This window comes from Hylobates moloch, unplaced genomic scaffold, assembly GCF_009828535.3.
Source record: "Hylobates moloch isolate HMO894 unplaced genomic scaffold, HMol_V3 SCAFFOLD_4, whole genome shotgun sequence".
Taxonomy (NCBI): Eukaryota; Metazoa; Chordata; class Mammalia; order Primates; family Hylobatidae; genus Hylobates; species Hylobates moloch.
In genome coordinates this window covers 65,646,046-65,662,538 of record NW_026652279.1, presented here as the reverse complement: position 1 = coordinate 65,662,538, position 16,493 = coordinate 65,646,046, and the positions used below count along the sequence as shown (strand labels likewise).

At 34.9% G+C, this 16,493-nt stretch overlaps 1 pseudogene; it reads right to left on the bottom strand.

Moving 5' to 3' along the window:
- Window positions 1-16,493, bottom strand: part of LOC116467436 (bifunctional protein FolD-like) — a 103,662-nt pseudogene that overhangs the window by 70,545 nt on the left and 16,624 nt on the right.

Genomic DNA, 16,493 nt, shown 5'->3' with positions numbered 1-16,493 from the left:
AATATTTAATTTTTCCAGCAACATTAATTTAGTAGGCTATTATTTTCTTAATATGCTGTAATAACATCTGAAATATAACAAACATAGCACTTTAAATTCTCAGTTTTTCACAAATGATGTACCTTGTACCAATACAAAATTTTAAAATTATGTCTTTACTTCCTATACTTATATCCTCTGCCGTATTTCCTTCTTCTTAGTTTCTACTTCCCTTCTTTTTCATATTTTTATTCTTCTTTTTCTTATCATCTACTTTCTAATTTTCTTTCTTCCTTTCTATTCTCTATATTCCCCTGGCTGTCCTTAACCCTTACACTTCTTTCTGAATTTTAAAGTCAGCATATATTTTATTTAAAAAACCCTGTAGAAATTATATAGAAATTTTATTAAAAATCACCCTTAATTTGTAGATTAATTTAGGGACAATTTACATCTACATTAAATTTAGTCATGTATCCATGCCCATGATATATCTCTATTTAAGTCTTGTTATTCCTCCAATAATTTTTTCTAATTTTTTTTCTGTAATGTTTTGACAAATTGGTCCCAGCTTATTTGTTTTCAATTTTAATTTATGGAAGGTAAACAATTTAAAATCAAAAGTGTGTTTTAGTATGATATTCTCAAAAGTAAATATAAAATTTTTAATTTAAAACATTTTTGAGCACTTCTAATCTGGACAATGGCATAGACTTGTTTCTTTTTCTCACCCAATAAGTGTAAATCCTAGAAATAATGCAAAAGAAAACCAAACGAGAACTCTAGGTGGTAGAAAGAGGGATGCAAACTGAAGTGAGACCCCAGAACTTGAGGAATAACATAAAAGCAAGGGGTTTTTTGTTTGTTTGGTTTGGTTTGATTTTGTTTTTGTCCCTGTACTCAATGGAAGAAGGCAATCCAGGCCTGACATTTTCTGATCCAAAACTTAACAATGGAAGTCATCCTAAGTAGGTTCATTCCTTTCTAGGATGGAACTGGAGTCCCTCAGAAACACCTGAGAAGCCTTACCTCACCACCAACCGTGTAAGACCTTAGCAAATAAATAGAAGTTTTGATCAATAAGAAACAAAAGTAAGTTATAGAACTTCAAAAATATAATAACAGAAATTTAAAAAGAAACATGCCTCATGGACTTAATAGTAGACACAGAATGACAGACAATGAAATTAGCAAAGATGAGGAAAAATCAATAGAGTTTACCCGATCTAATAACAGAGAAAACAGATTTACAAAAAATGAAGAGACTCAAGCACGTGTGAAGACCTAACAAAGATCCTACATTTTATCACAAAGATCTCAGAAAGAGAAATGAAAAAGCATTGGGCTGAAAGAGTGTTTGAAGAAAATGACCAATAATTTCCAAATTTGGTAAAATACAGAAGAGATTTTTAAGAAACTAAGCAAATGTCAAACAGGAACAATTCGAAGAATTCTATGCCAAGACACATCACAATTCAAAATTCTGAAAACAGAAGACATAAAAAATGCCCAAAGCAGGAGAGAAATCATTCATTAACTACAGGGGACACCAATTTTATAACAAAGGATTTTTAATTTGAATCCGATGAAGCCAGAAGAAAAGAAAAAACTTTCAAGCTAGAATTCTTATCTAGTAAAGTAATATTTTCGGGATGAAGTTGAAATAAAAACACTCTTAGATAAAGAAAATATAAAAGAATTTGTCGCTAACAGACTTACCCTGAAAAACTGGCTAAAGGTGGTTCTTCAAACAAAAATGACATGATAAAAAGAAAACTTAGATTATCAGGAAAAAAAACTAATGAAAAGAAATATGAATACATGCAATTATGTATCTTATGATATTCAGCACATCATAATATGTGGAATGCAGCAAAAACAGTGTTGAAAATGTATAGCAATAAATGCTTATATTAGAAACATGAAAGGGCCTCAAATCAGTAGGTTAAGTTGCAATCTCAATAAACTAGAAAAAAATAAAGCAAAAAAGTAAAAGGGTATTAATAGCAAACATAAAAGCAGATATCAACATAATTAAAATAGGAAAATGAAGAAAATCACTAAAAATAAAGCTAGTTATTAAAAATAAATAAATGAAATTGATAAACTTCTGGAAACACTGTTGAAAAGAAAAAGAGAGAAGATACAAATCATCCATATATAGATTAAAATAGGAAATACTGTGACAAATTCTGAAGTCAATAAAAATAATGGAATACTATAAGAAATGGTTTATGATTCAACATCTTAGGAGAAATGAATCAATTTCTTGAAAGCCACTGTGTTAATCCATTCTCATATTGTTATAATGAACTACCTGAGACTGGATAATTAATAAAGAAAAGAAGGTTTAATTGACTCACAGCTCCTCAGGCTGTACAGAAGCATGGCTGGGAGACCTCAGGAAACGTACAATCATAGCAGAAGGTGAAGTGGAAGAATGCATGTCCTACCTGACTTGAACAGGCAGAAGAGCAAACAGGGAGGTGCTACACAAACTTAAACAACCAAATCTCATGATTACTCACTCACGATCATGAGAACAGCAAGGGGGAAATTCACCCCCATGATCGAATCACCTCCCACCTGGCCCCTCTTCCAACATTGGGTGTTACAATTTGACAGGAGATTTAAGCAGGGACACAAATCCAAATCATACCATTCTGCCCTGGCCCCTCCCAAATCTCATCTCCTTTTCACAGTGTAAAATACAACCATCCTTTCTCAACAGTCCCCCAAGTCTTAACTCACTTCAACATGAACTTGAAAGTCCACAGTTCAAAGTTTCATCTGATACAAGTCAAGTCCCTTCTGTCTATGAGCCTGTAAAACCAAAAACAAGTTAGTTACTTCCAGGATACAATGCAGGTACAGGCATTGGGTAAATACACCTGTTACAAAAGGGAGAAGTAAACCAAAACAAAGTGGTTATAGGCCCTATGTGAGTCCAAAACCCAGCAGGGCAGTCATTCAATCTCCAAGCTCCAAAACCATCTCCTTTGACTTCATGTCTCACATCCAGTCTGCACTGATGCAAAGGGTGTGCTCCCAAGGCCTTTGGCATATCCTCCTCTGTGGCTCTGCAGGGTACAGGCTCCATAGCTGCTTTTATGGACTGGGTTTTAGCGCAGAGGTTTTTCTAGCATGCTGTTAGTGGGTCTACTATTTTGGGGTCTGGAGGATAGTGGCCCTCTTCTCACAGCTCCTCTAGGCAGTGGTCCAGTGAAGACTCTGTGTGTGGGCTTCAACCCCACATTTCCCCTCTGCACTACCCTAGTAGAGGTACACAGTGAAGACCTGGCCCCTGCAGCAGACTTCTGCCTGGACATCCAGGCTTTTCCATACATCATCTGAAATCGAGTCAGTGGTTCCCAAGCCTCAACTCTTGTCCTCTTGTCCTCTGTGCACCCACATAAAAGCTCTCAAGGCTTACAGCTAGACCCATTGGAGCACTGGAATGAGACATATCTGGGACCTTTTTGCCATGGCTGAAGCTGGAGCAGCTGGGATGCAGGGAGTAATATCCTCAGGTTGAGGAGGGCAGCAGGGTCCCTGGCTGGCCTGGCCTACAAAACCATTCTTCCCTTCTAGGCCTCAAGGCCTGTGATGGGAGGGGCTGCTGTGAAGGTCCCTGAAATGTCTTCAAGGCATTTTCTCCATTGTCTTAGCTATTAACATTCAGGCCCTCTTTACTTACGCAAATATCTGCAGCTGGCTTGAATTCCTCCCCAGAAAATGGGTTTTCTTTCTTTTTCTTTTTTTTTTTTTTTTTTTTGAGGTGGAGTTTTGCTCTTGCTGTCCAGGCTGGAGTGCAATGGCACGATCTTGGCTCACCACAACCTCCACCTACTGGCTTCAAGTGATTCTCCTGCCTCAGCCTCCCGAGTAGCTGGGATCATGGCCAGACTGCAAATTTTCCAACACTTTATGCTCTGTTTCCCTTTTAAACATTAGTTCAAATGTCAAACCATCTCTTTGTGAACACTTATAACCGAACACTTTCAGAATAAGCCTCTTGAATGCTTTGCTGCTTAGAAATCTCTTCCACCAGATACCTTAAGTCATTTCTCTCAAGTTCAAAGTTCCACAGATCTCTAGGGTAAGGGCACAATGCCACCAGTCTCTTTGCTAAAACACAACAAGAGACACCTTTATTCTAGTTCCCAATAAGTTCCTCATCTCCATCTGAGACCACCTCAGCCTGAACTTTATTGTCCATATCACTAGCAGCATTTTGGTCACAACAATTTTACAAGTCTCTAGGAAGTTGCAAAATTTCTCTCATCTTCCTGTTTTTTTTCTGAGCCTTTCAAACTGTTCTAACCTCTGCCCATTACCCACTTCCAAAGCTGCTTCCAAATGTGAGGTATCTTTATAGCAATGCTCTATTCCTAGGTACCAATTTTCTATATTTGGCCATTCTCACATGGCTATAAAGAACTACCTGAGACTGGGCCATAAAGAAAATAGGTTTAGTTAACTCTCAGTTCCTCAGTCTGTACAGGAAACATGGCTGGGGAGACCTCAGGAAATTTACAATCATGGTAGAAGGCAAAGAGGAAGTAGGCACAGCCTACATGGCTGGAGCAGGAAGAAGAGAGCAAATGGAGTGGCGCTACACACTTTTAAACAGCCAGATATCATGAGAACTCACTCAGTATCATGAGAACAGCAAGGGGGAAATCTTTTCTTATGATCTAATCACCTCCCGCTGGGCCCCATCTCTAGCATTGGGGTTTACAATTTTAAATGAGATTTGGGTGGGGACAAATTTTAAACCATATCAGCCACAAATAACTGAGATTCAACATATTTTATAGATAATGTGAATAGTCCAATAACCATTAAAAGGAATTAAATTTATATTAGAAAGCTTCCAAGAAAAATAATCAGATTCAGATGGTGTCACTCAAGAATTCTACTAAACATATAAAGAAGAATTACACAAATTGTCTACAATTATTTCCAAGAAATCAGAGATGAGGAAGAACTTCCCACCTCATTTTATGCAACCAGTATATTCCAGATGTCAAAATCATACAGAGTGTACAAAAAAGGAAATAGACAAACTAAAATTATCATGAACTTAGATGCAAAATTCTAAATAAAATATCAACTATTTCTAATAAATATGCAACAATATAAAAATAACTATATACCATGACCAATGTTATTTATTCCAGGTGTGCCAGGTTAGCTGAACATTCAAAATTCAATTGCTTTATTTATCATATAAATAAATCATATATTTATGTATTTATCATATAAACAAGCTAAAGAAGAAAAATTATTATATGTAAATTAACACAAAAGTACATGTAACAAAATTTGACAATCATTCATTATTAAGAAAAAAAAACTATCAGAAGCCTAGGGAAAATTTTAAACTTCTTCAACTTAATAATGAACAGCTATAAAAAGTCTATAGTTAACATTGCCTGGTTATTTTGGTGAAAGACAGAATATTTTCTCCCTAAGATTAAGGAAAAGATATTCATGGCATGTCTATTTCACAATTCTTGTTCTACATTGTACTGGAAATCTAGGTAGTGCAATAGGAAAGTAAAGGAAATAAAAGATGTACATTTCAGAAAGGAAGAAAGAAAATTATAGTATTTTTAGATGACATGATTGTTTATGTAGAAAAAGCCAGGAATTTTAAAAGAAAAAGTTTTCCTGGGACTAACAAGTTTATCATAGTCACAGACTGCAAATTCAACAAAAAACATAAATTCTATTTCCACATGCAATGATTATGTGGACACTGAAAAAAATACAATAATATTCACAAACAGGCCGGGCGTGGTGACTCACGCCTGTAATCCCAGGGCTTTGGGATGCCGAGGCGGGTGGATCACGAGGTCAGGAGATCAAGACCATCCTGGCTAACACGGTGAAACCCCGTCTCTACTAAAAATACAAAACATTAGCCGGGAGTGGTGGTGGGAGCCTATAGTCCCAGCTACTTGGGAGGCTGAGGCAGGAGAATGGAGTGAACCCCGGAGGTGGAGCTTGCAGTGAGCCGAGATTGCACCATTGCACTCCAGTCTGGGCAACAGAGCAAGACTCTGTCTCAAAAAATAAAATAAAATAAAATAATATTCACAAACAAATATTTAAAAATAAATTACTTGAGTATATATTTAACAAAATAAAACAACTACAGGATCCGCATCTTGAAAATTTTAGAAGGTGTGAAGGAAATCAAAGACTTTGAGTAGGCACTGTGGCTCATGCCTGTAATCCCAGCATTTTGGGAGATACACATATATATATATATATATGTTTAGTTTTACTAAATATCTCAAAATCATTCCTCAGAGTGGCTCTATATATTCTTTCATTGCCATCGTCAATATATAATCAATTGTTATGTATAACATATACATATATGGACACATACCTATATATATATATATATATATATATATAAAGAGGGGTATATGTATATCTATATAGATCATAGATTTAAATAAAAAGATATATTTTTTTTAAACCTAGGAGGATGTCATCTGTTTAGGCCAAGACTGTAGTTCTTTTTTTTTTTTTTTTGAGACAGGATCTCACTCTGTCACCAAGACTGGAGTGCAGTGGCGCGATCTTGGCTCACTGCAACATCGGCCACCTAGGTTCAAGTGATTCTTCTGCCTCAGTCTCCCAAATAGCTGAGATTACAGGCATGCACCACTACACCTGGCTAATTTTTGTATTTTTATTACAGACGGGGTTTCACTATTTTGGCCAGGCTAGTCTTGAACTCCTGACCTCAAATGATCTACCCGCCTCGGCTTCCCAAAGTAATACCTGGGATTACAGGTATGAGCCACGGTGCCCGGCGAAGTTCTTGGACTGCAAAACAAAATCACAATCCATAAGAGCCTAGATAGATAAATAGACACAATTTAAAACATTTCTCCATAAAAGACCATGCAATGTCAATGAAAAAGGCAAAGATGGGAAAAAATATTTTCAAACCATATATTTAAAAAGAACTAGTAACTAAAACATAAAGAACTCTTGAAACTGAAAAGTTAAAAAACAGAGTAAAAGATATGAAGAAACATTTCAATAAAGAAGATAGATGGATGGCAAATAAGAAAATAAAAAGATTTTCAACATCATTAGCCTTCAGCAAAATGCAAATTAAAACTACAATGAAATATTACTAAACATGTATCAGAAAGGCTAAAACATAAAATAGTGCTGCCACAAAACGATGGTAAGGATGTAGATAAATTAATTATGTATTGATGGTGGCAATGAAAAATTACATAATCACTCTTGGGAATAATCTTGTGATATTTTGCAAAACTAAACATGTAGTTATCATGTAACCCAACAGTTACACTGTTGGGCATTTATTACAGAGACGTGAAACCTGTACATGAATATTCACACTAGCTTTATTCAGGACAGTCAAACACTGGAAACAACCTAAGTGTCCTTCAACAGATGAATGACTCCACTATGGTATGCAGCACACAGATAAACTATGGTACAACATATTATAGAATACTACTTATCAATAAAAAGGTCCAAACTATTGATACATGCAACCATCTAAATCAATCTCCAAATAATTATTCTCAGTGAAAAATGCTAATCCCAAGTGTTATATACCCTATGATTACATTCGTATAATATTTTGTATTATGTTTTTATAAATGAAGAGCATATCAGTAGTTGCAAAAGGAGGAGAATGTGATAGTAAAAGGGCAAGAAAAAAGGATTCTTGTGTTAAACTGGTACATTGAGTATGTCACTGGATACACAAATAAATTACATGGAATTATATATATAAAACCCACACACATACATACACATTCCATAAGTATAAATGTGAAGATTAGAATAAAATTGGTAGATCATCTCAATGTCCAAAAATATTGAGCCATTAATAGTAACGAAAAAATAGAAAAAATACACACTTTTGGTTTTTGCACTCTGCATATAATTTTATCTCAGTTCAGAATCTTATAAATGCTAGAAATTAAATATTTGCCCAATATATTAGTCAGAGAATTAGAACTAATAGGATGTTTGACACACAGACAGGGAAACAGAGAGACAGAGACAAAGAGACAGAGAAAGAGATTGATTTTAAGCAATTGGCTTAATTGACTGGCAAGTCTTAAATTTGAAGAGCATGCTGGCAGGCTGGAGACCCAGGGAAGTGTGATCTTGAATTTTGAAACCAAAATCAATCAGAAGGCAGAATCCTCTCTTCATCTAGAAAACTGGCTTTTTTTCTCTTAAAGTCTTCAATTAATTAGACAGTGCTTCACACATTATGGAATGAAACCTGCTTAACTAAAAGTCTATTGCTTAACTAAAAGTCTATTGATTTAAATGGTCTTCTCTAAAAGGTATTACAATGACATCTAGAATAGCATTCGATCAGCTACTTGAGTGTCCACAGCCTAGCCAAGATGGTGTGTAACATTAACCATCATGTTCAATATTACTGTATTTTAATTGGGATTATAGTTTATACATAGAATATAGATTGAAAACCAAATTCCCACACCTATAGACTTGTTTTAATTATGATAAAGAGGAAGGTATCACTAGATTAAGAGTAATTTCAGAGACATCTGTGAAAATTTCCTACCAATTAAATACTGCCAACGGACAGTCAAGAGACCCATAGCCATCTGTTATTTTGCCTGAACAGCGTATAAGATAATATGAAGACTTCTAGATAAAACGCGCATTCCTTAATTTGGCCAAGACCTCCATCTCCTGTCTCTTACGTTTTACACCAATCTCAATTCACCCAATCCCAGGAAGAAATCTTATTTAAAGTGAGGCTTGCAGGATTGTTAGAATTTGCAGGAGTAGTTCAGAAAGGGGAAATGTGATTTCAAAGGAACTGATTTAGAAATAGCATATGGGTTTTTAGGGTAATAATTTATTTATTATCCTTCTTGTGAAGAAATGATCAAATATCTGTAATATTTTTCTTGTGTTCTAAGAACTGGAGTATTTTAGAAAAGATAAAAATGGACTGCATCACATGCAAAATGTAATAAAATTAATGGTTTATTGTATATCAAGTTAAAAGGAAAAGCATTTATAGGAAAGTTAATATTTTACTTTATTCCTTCTTTTGGGGCCATAACAAAAATGTACCATTGTGTTTTTATGTAATATAGAAGTGCAGACATAAATATTTTTGTAAAGTACTCTAAGAAAAAACTTTTATTTTGTCCTGGTTTTATAAATAGCTACAAAACAGAAGGAAAAAAATTCTTTTCTTACCAGAGCTTTTTGCCCATTCACAACAGATGTTGTTTCCACAAATTAGTTGATAATTTCTTTCATAACTCAGACAGAACAACCCTTCAATTTATAGTCAGGAATAGATATAGTGCTGCATATAATTCTGGTAATTATGTAACAAAACTGCACTTTGCTATTTGAAAACCTTGGCCATCAATCATTCAGTTTAGTGTTGGGTTAACTTAATCTTCTGTTACACCAGCTGTGCAAGGCTCAGCCACAAACACAGCGGATTTGTCCGACTTCTACTGAGTAAAGTGTAAATTATCAACGTGTAAGATAATAGGTAGCTAGACACCTAGCCATCTAGTTAAATAGAATTGATCTGCAGTAAATGCAACGACTGCAAAACCTTTTGGGGATTTGGGGGGTGGGAAGGCATAATCAATTTTTTACCACATATCACATCAATATAGTTGTTGCTTAATTTTTTAAAACTGTGTTTTTTTTTCTAAACATGACTCGTGGTTCAAAACATTTTCATTTATGCCATAACTTAGAGTCTTGGGTTGAGAGGACTTTATTTTAGATACCATTGTTCAGAACAAAAGAGTTGTAATTTGTGGAGAGTTAGAATTAGAATACTTTGTCTAGAAAAGACACAATCTAATCAAGGCCTATGGTCATAGTTTTTTATTTATGATTTTATTTTGAGACGGAGTCTCGCTCTGTCGCCCAGGCTGGAGTGCAGTGGCGCAATCTCGGCTCACTGCAAGCTCCGCCTCCCGGGTTCACGCCGTTCTCCTGCCTCAGCCTCTCCGAGTAGCTGGGACTACAGGCACCCGCCACCACGCCTGGCTAATTTTTTTTTTTATATTTTTAGTAGAGACGGGGTTTCACCGTGGTCACGATCTCCTGACCTCGTGATTCGCCTGCCTCGGCCTCCCAAAGTGCTGGGATTACAAGCGTGAGCCACCGCGCCTGGCCGTATTATACTCATTTTATATCTTATAGACATGAAATAAAATTTCATTAATAGTAATTAAGCCGAATGTACTAGAGAACCATTGCTCATCTTAAAATTTAATGTTGGTTAATAATTTACATTTTTCCATAGAATTTTCTATTCATTAATTTATTTGAAACGTGAATTATTTTTATAAAATAATTTATGCAAGGTTACTTATCCATATTACAGAAGATATTGAATTTCAGAATAGTAAAATGACAGTTCAAATCTCACAGTATGTAGGAGGGAAAGGCCAAAATACAAGTCAATTCTACAATCTTGGCAATTTCCCTTCGATGACCACATAAAACTATATATCTTTGTTATTTATAATACACATAAATTTATTACATTTAAAACATAAAAAGTATTATATTTTTATAAAGTATAAAAATATACTTTTTAAAAAGCACAAAAATATACTTTTTATATTTTATGTATGTTTTTAAGTGAACCTGCCGTATTGGGGGTTGTATGTTCCATGCCCTAATTTAATTAATCCAATTTGTGTGAAGTCAGGATTTAAAAATACATCTGGATATTGAGAAGGAAACAAGACTTTTTGAGACACATAAAACATTGATTTAAGCTTGGCATGCTGAATGCTAACATTTTAAAATTAAATTGTAAAATTATTAAAATCATTAACACGTTAGACATTAGCTGGAGAAAGCAAAGAAATGCCAGAACTTGAGGGCAGGCATGATGTCTCCACTTAGAAAGTGAAGACAGAAGCTCAAGTGTTACAAAGTCTAGGTTTTAGAATTTGGTAGTACTAATAGTTGGTGTTGAAAAAGAGATATAAAAAGCAGGCTCTACATTCAGTCATGATAATAGGATACATCTGTTCACATTTCCCTGTACTTTTACATAATTCTCATATGGATCAGTGCCACCAATAGGGAAACTATTCCCATAGCAGGACAGAGACTTTGCTACAGTAGATACTATCCTAGGTTTAAGGCAGAAAAAAGGCACAGACACAAGATAATTAAGATATGACTTATGATTTTGAGGGGACTCTCCCGTGATTATCTTCCCACAGAAATATCAATTTGAACAACTATCCACACCCTAAATTACCTTCATAAGCATTCAGAAAACCAAGTGAGAGATCACAAAACCTAGTTGCAGCACAGTAATAAAAAAAGATACATTGAAAGGAGTAGGAAAGACAGACTTATATTACCTGCATTACCTCTTCCTCAAGCACATTCAGTACAAACTGGTGAGTAATATCTTCCACTTGAGGGAAAGAGGGAAATGAACACAATACTTTGCCTTAGACCCAACACTGGATCAACACAGTAAAATCCAGTATTGCAAAGATCCCTATGCCCACATATTTCAGGACAGTATCTATGGACAAAACCTCTAGACTGCCCCAGTACCAGACAGAACCACACAGCTCAAGGCTTCACTCTTGTATGATAGTCTCAATATCCAGGCTGCATTCCTGGTGGGCTGATTTCAGTGGTCCTGGGCTCCAGAGAACCCTCAGTGGTAGGCAGCTCTCAGCCCTAGGCTTCTGGCACAAGTGCTCTATTAGCTGCATCTGCCCCAGGTTTCTGGCCCACCCTAGTGGCATGGCTGCTGTAATGGATACCAGGCTTCTTGCAGCATCAGGCCATACACAGCTGCCCCACACTTCTGGCACTTCTTAGTGCCATACCTGCTCCAGGGCTTTCCCAGACAAAGCCTGTCTGTGAAGACTGGAATAGCACCTACTTCACTATGTGTGTAGACATCTGCATATAATCACAAGGATCAAGAATAATCAGATAAACATGACATCACCAAATGGACAAAATAAGGTGACAGTGTCTATCTCCAAAAAAGTGGAGACCTATGAATTGACTGACAAATAATTCAAAATAAGTTTTAAGGAAGCTTGGTGAACTTCAATAAAATATAGAGAAATAATTCAATAAAATGAGAAAACCAGTACACTAACAGAACAAAAAATTTAATAGAGAGATTGAAATAATAATTCTAAAAAATGAAACAGAAATCAGAGCTGAGAAATACAATGAACAAAATGAGAAATGCAACAGAATGCATCAACAACAGCAACATGGACTGAGCAGAAAAATCTGTCAATCCAAAAAGGGGATTTTAAAATATACCTTCAGAGGGAAAAAAAGGAAGAGAATAAAAAGGAATGAAGAAAGATTATGGAATTAATGGTATAGCATCAAAAGAGCAAATGTTTGAGTAATAGCAGTTAAAGAAGTGGAAGACAAAGATAAAGATATAAAAGCTTATTAAAATAAATAGGAGCAGAAAACTTTTCAAACTTAGAGAAAGATATACATATCCATGCACAGGAAGGTTAGATGTTTTTAATCAGATTAAATTCAAATAATACTATGCCAAGATGTTTTATAATAAAACTGTTAAAAATCAGAGACAAAGAGAGGATCCTGAAAGCAGCAAGAAAATAAGATGCAAATAACATATAAGGGAATTCAAATGTGACTAGCAGCAGACTTCTCAGCAGAAATCTTAGAGGATAGGGGAAAGTGATATTTGCTGAAGAAAAATAAAAAGCATATGACAACCAATAATATTATACTCTGCAAATCTGTCCTTCAGAAATAAAAGACAAAGAAAAAAAAAAGATTTTCCCAGGGAAATAAGCTCAGGTGGGAACATTACCTGTCTTACAAGAAATGCTGAAAGGAGTTCTTCAAGCTGAAAGAAAAACATGCTAATGCATACCAAAAAAATCTGAAAGTATAAAACTCACTGGTAAAAGTAAGTACACAGTTAAATTCAGAATACTTTAACACTATAATGCTGTTATATAAATCACTTATAACTTTAACCTGAAGGTTAAATACAAAACTATTCAAAAATTGCTACAATAATTTGTTAAGGGATATGCAATGTAAAAAGATACAAATTGTGACATCAAAAATTCAACATGTCTCACTCATAGGTGAGAATTGAACAATGAGAACACAGGGACACAGAAAGGGGGACATCACATTCCGGGGACTGTTGTGGGGTGGGGGGAGGGGGGAAGGGATAGCATTAGGAGATATACCTAATGCTAAATGACGAGTTAATGGGGTGCAGCACACCAACATGGCACATGGATACATATGTAACAAACCTGCACATTGTGCACATGTACCCTAAAACTTAAAGTATAATAATAATAATAATAAATTCAACATGATGGTGAGAGGGAAGTAAAAGTGTCATTTTTTATGTGATCAAAATTAAATTGTTATCAGTTTAACAACTTGTTATAACAAGGACATTTTTTGTAAGCCTCATTTTATCCACAAGGCAAAAACCTATGATAGATACACAACAAAGAAAAGAAGGAAGAATTGAAACATATCACTAAGGAAAAATCACCTAGCCACAAGGAAGACAGTAAGAAAAACAAGTAAATAAATAATGTATAAAACAACTAGAAAACGTTAACAAAATAACAGTTATAAGTCCTTGTCTATCAATAATTACTTTGAATGTAAATGGGATAAATTATCCAATCAAAAAACAGTGGCTGAATGGATAAAAAATTAGCTGCAAACTATTTGCTGCTCACAAGAGATTCACTTAACCTGTAAAGATACATATAGACTAAAAGTGAAGGGATGGAACAAGCGACTTCATGCTAATGGAAAACAAAAGGGAGCAGTAATAGCTATACTTACATAAACTTGAAGTCAAAAGCTGTTATAATAACAGCTTTTGGTTTTCTGAATGCTTATGAAGGTAATTTAGGGTGTGGATAGTTGTTTAAATTGATATTTCTGTGGGAAGATAATCACGGGAGAGTCCCCTCAAAATCATAAGTCATATCTTAATTATCTTGTGTCTGTGCCTTTTTTCTGCCTTAAACCTAGGATAGTATCTACTGTAGCAAAGTCTCTGTCCTGCTATGGGAATAGTTTCCCTATTGGTGGCACTGATCCATATGAGAATTATTTGTTATAATAACAAAGGAGTCAATTTAGAAAAAGGATGTAATTGTAAATATACACACCTCACATAAGTGTATCTAAATATGTAAAGCATGTATTAATAGATCTGAAGGGAGAGGTAAATTGAAATACAATAATAGTGAGGGACTTCAATATTCCATTTTTCAGCAGTGGACAAAACATCCAGACAGAAAATCAATATAGAAACATGGAATTTAATCTACATTCTAGAGCAAAAGGAACTAACAGACATGTACAGAACATCGCATATACCACATGCAGAATACACATTCTACTCAAAAATCAACAGAGGTAAGTGACACTGGCAAACTAAGAACAATATAGGACCCTGAGGAGAGGAAGTCATGCATTTCAAGTAAACAATGCCCCTTTGAGTTTTGGAGAGGTGACATGTGTCCACTCTCAACTAATGTCAACCAAACTAAACTGGCAGCTTAGCACAGGTTTAGGTATCTAATTTCAAACTTAAAACACTAAAGACTTGAAAAATACATGGAACAATATCCTTTGAAATTTGACATTTGGTCAGTTGACTATATGCACAAACTAAAAATCAGTGAAATTAATTATGTTCACAGTGCTCTTCCATTAAAATGGTGCCCCTGGAAAGATTACCTGAAATTGAGAAAATTTTTAACAATTTGTTTTAAGTATGAAGTAAAGTTTGTATTTTCTAAATGTATAAGTTTGATATATCTGGTAAGGGTTTTTTTCCCTGATTTACAATATAATGTTTAGGAGACGCCATGAAACAGGATTCGGGGTCATATACATAGTAAAAAATACAGAGCTATATTTTTTTCAACTAATGATTGTAAAATAAAATTTTTAAATAATCACATTGTTTTATAAAAATAATATCTTTCATGACACATTAAAGAGAAATGAGAATTGACTAAGCCTATGCATTTCCCCAAATAAATATAATTATGTGGATTCATTTTATTGGTAAATAGTTGAAAAATATAATCAAAGAACACAAAAATAATAAATATTAGGGCTTTTGAAAATCTGAAACAATACATAGTTAATTTCAGAAGCTCCCAGGATTTAAGTAAATTAAGATTGTGAAATAATTTATGCCCTCTTACTCCCTTAGAATGCACATAAACTACTTCAGTCCTACCAAAAATTTTTGCATATGATAAATGTAGTTACATATCTGTAAAGACTGTTTGTTTTTCAAACTAAGCTGAGCTGCTTATACTCCTGGAGCAAAAGAATTACAGGTTCTTGAGCTCTTCTTTGTATTCACTAAAAATCAGGCCAACCTAAGTACATCTTACTTGAGAGTTTCAAAATTATGCAATTTATGTCTCACTGAAAGAAAAAAGAAACATAAGAGATATGCTTGATTTGGGAACTTAATTTTAAACCAAGTAAAACAAAAAAAAGTTCTGTGATGTGATATTATTTTCTGATTGGAAATTATATAAATACCTTTTTTTTTAATTTTTTTAATATTTCTTATTATATTTTAAGTTCTAGGGTACATGTGCACAACATTTTTACAGGTTTGTTACACATGTATACATGTGCCATGTTGGTGTGCTGCACCCATTATCTCATCATTTACATTAGGTATATCTTCTAATGCTATCCCTCCCCACTTCCCCCATCCCACAACAGACCCCAGTGTGTGATGTTCCCCTTCCTGTGTCCATGTGTTCTAATTGTTCAATTCCCACCTATGAGTGAGAACATGCAGTGTTTGGTTTTTTGTCCTTGCAATAGTTTGCTGAGAATGATGGTTTCCAGCTTCATCCATGTCCCTACAAAGGACATGAACTCATCCTTTTTTATGGCTGCATAGTACTCCATGGTGTATATGTGCCACATTTTCTTAATCCAGTCTATCATTGATGGACATTTGGGTTGGTTCCAAGTCTTTGCTATTGTGAATAGTGCCACAATAAACATACATGTGCATACGTCTTTATAGCAACATAATTTATAATCCTTTGGATATATACCCAGTAATGGGATGGCTGGGTCAAATGGTATTTCTAGTTCTAGATCCTTGAGGAATCACCACACTGTATTCCACAATGGTTGAACTAGTTTACAGTCCCACCAACAGTGTAAAAGTGTTCCTATTTCTCCACATCCTCTCCAGCACCTGTTGTTTCCTGACTTTTTAATGATGGCCATTCTAACTGGTTTGAGATGGTATCTCATTGTGGTTTTGATTTGCATTTCTCTGATGGCCAGTGATGATGAGCATTTTTTCATGTGTCTGGTGGCTGCATAAATGTCTTCTTTTGAGAAGTATCTGTTCATATCCTTTGCCCACTTGTTGATGGGGTTGTTTGTTTTTTTTC